At 45.5% G+C, this 2,500-nt stretch overlaps 1 protein-coding gene across 5 annotated transcripts in view; it reads left to right on the forward strand.

The window, feature by feature from the left end:
• pard3aa (par-3 family cell polarity regulator alpha, a) overlaps window positions 1-2,500 on the forward strand; it is a 657,729-nt gene that overhangs the window by 247,769 nt on the left and 407,460 nt on the right. The gene's annotated exons all lie outside the window — the stretch shown is intronic.

Consider the following 2,500-nt stretch of genomic DNA (forward strand, 5'->3'; position numbering starts at 1 on the left):
TGATTTACACTCCTACCCACTATTATCTGTTCTCGGGCCAGAATAATTTGTGTTGTTTAGGCTTGACAGCCATGCACAGACACAGCCCCATACAGCTCCAGGTGCATGCCAGCCACGCTCTGACAAAGTGTTAAGTCATCAGACGATCGATGCAATATTTTTAAATCTACCCATGCCAGTACTATACAAGGAGAAAAAAAATCTACAATAATAACACATTTGTTTATTTATTTTGCCATATTGATTCTTATAAGTATGAATGATAGTGTGGTTAAGTTAACCTAAAGGCGAGCCTCATCATTTGTCGAATCTGTCAAACAGTCTAAATATCCACTGACCCTGGAAACACTGGTGGATATGAGCAGGGCTGGACTGGCCATCTGGCATAGTGGGCATTTCCTGGTGGGCCCTGCACCCTCGTGGGACCCTACTTACACACACACACACACACACACACACACACACACACACACACACACACACACACACACACACACACGCACACATTTTTGAAAATAGGGGCCAACAAGGGTGCGGGTTCAGCCCTGGCTATGATATATGGTGTCTGTCATCCTAATTTGCACAGAAATATTTTTATACATTTCATCTTCTAGACGGTTTTCTCAAGATAAAAAAAAAGACACAGACAAAAAAGTTTGTGCAGAGCCCATCATCTACTGTATAGAGGAATACAATAGCTCACAGATAATCACAGTAAAAAAACATTAACATGACAAATGTTAATTGAATCGTCCATGCCCACGTCCATGCCAAAATGGATGTTGCTCGCAGACCAAACGGACGTAATAGGTGAGATATGTGTGCAGTGTGGGGCACAAATTAGATTTGAAATGGCGAGTTAAGCTCCATTTTTTGTATTAGCAAACACTGACAAATGTCACCATGCGTCTCCAAACGGGCACGAAAAGGACAACTACTCATAATGTCCGTCGTTGTGAATGTTACCATGCTGTCACTGACGTCTGGCGCACATGAAGATTCATAGTTTCATCTCTTTTGTCCATTAGTTATTTCGGTCCGGGCGTCTTCTTTGTTTGAAACGTCACCTTTCTGGACCTCCAATCTTCCTGGGAGCAAATTGGGGCGGTCGCGTGGCGTGGGGCGGAGTGGCGTGGCGCAGGGCGGCCGATAAGGTCACGCCACCTGATGCGTCCTCTTGTTTGGCCGATCACACTGCTCTGATAGGCCTCTCTCTATTCTCTCTCTCTTGCTCTCTCTCTATCTCTCTCTCTCTCTCTCTCTCTCTCTCTATTCTCTCTCTCTTGCTCTCTCTCTATCTCTTTTTCTTCCTCTCCCCCCTTTCTCCTCTCATTCTCCGTATCTCCAATCTCCTTCTCTCTTTCTTTCTCTCTGTCTTTGTTTCTATTCTCCTTCATTCCTCTCTCTGTCTCTTTAATTCCATCTCTCGGTTCTCTCTCTTCTTCCTCTTTTTCCTTTGCTCTCTCTCCTTCTTCCTCTCGTTCTGTCTTTGTCTTTTTTCTTTTCTTTTGTTTTCTTTGTTTCTCTCTTCATTTCTCTCTTAATCTATTTTCTCTTTGTCTCTTTATTCCCCCCTCTCTTTTTGTCTTTGTTCTCTCTATTTCCATCTGTATCTATTTTTTTCTTTCCCTCGTTCTGTCCCTTACTTTCCCCTTCTCTCTCTCTCTCTCTCTCTCTCTCTCTCTCTCTTTCCCTCCGTTTGTCTTTTTCTTTTGCGTGTTCGCTACGTTTTTTTCTTCTCCCCCTTCTTTCTTTTTCTTCTCTCTCTCTGTCTCTCTCTCCCTCTCTTCCTGTCTCTTCCTGTCTCTTCCTGTCTCCCTCTGTCTCTTTCTCCCTCTCCCTCTCCCTCTCTCTCTCTCTCTCTCTCTCTCTCTCTCTCTCTCTCTCTCTCTCTCTCTCTCTCCTTCTGTCTGCCAATTCATATCCATTACGGCTCTGGAAAGGTCATTTTCTGGACTAAGAGTGAAATTGCTTTACAGGCCTGCCATTGGCCGGTCCTTTAACAGTGTTTGGCTGGATTTAAGGTCTGCAGGGATGCAGTAAAGTTCAATTTGGGTGATCTATCTGCTCGTCCCCACACTCGCTGTTTGAATATCGGGGCACGGCAGGGGAGGCCAGCTATGGGGTATGGGATGGGATGGGGCTGTGTGTGTGTGTGTCCAGGGGTGTGTGTGTGTGTGTGTGTGTGTGTGTGTGTGTGTGTGTCCAGGGGTGTGTGTGTGTGTGTGTGTGTGTGTGTGTGTGTGTGTGTGTGTGTGTGTGTGTGTGTGTGTGTGTGTGTGTGTGTGTGTGTGTGTGTGTGTGTGTGTGTGTGTGTGTGTGTGTGTGTGTGTGTGTGTGTGTGTGGGTCTTTGTCTAGGGTTTTTTGTGTGTGTGTCCAGGGGTGTGTGTTTGTGCCATATTGTGCCCCCATGCCCCCATTGGTGCTGTATGAAGCAGTGGGATGGTCTCAAATTGGGTCATCATTTCTAGAGGAATAGCAGTCATTTCTGATTATTTG

Source organism: Engraulis encrasicolus, chromosome 9 (assembly GCF_034702125.1).
Source record: "Engraulis encrasicolus isolate BLACKSEA-1 chromosome 9, IST_EnEncr_1.0, whole genome shotgun sequence".
NCBI lineage: Eukaryota > Metazoa > Chordata > Actinopteri > Clupeiformes > Engraulidae > Engraulis > Engraulis encrasicolus.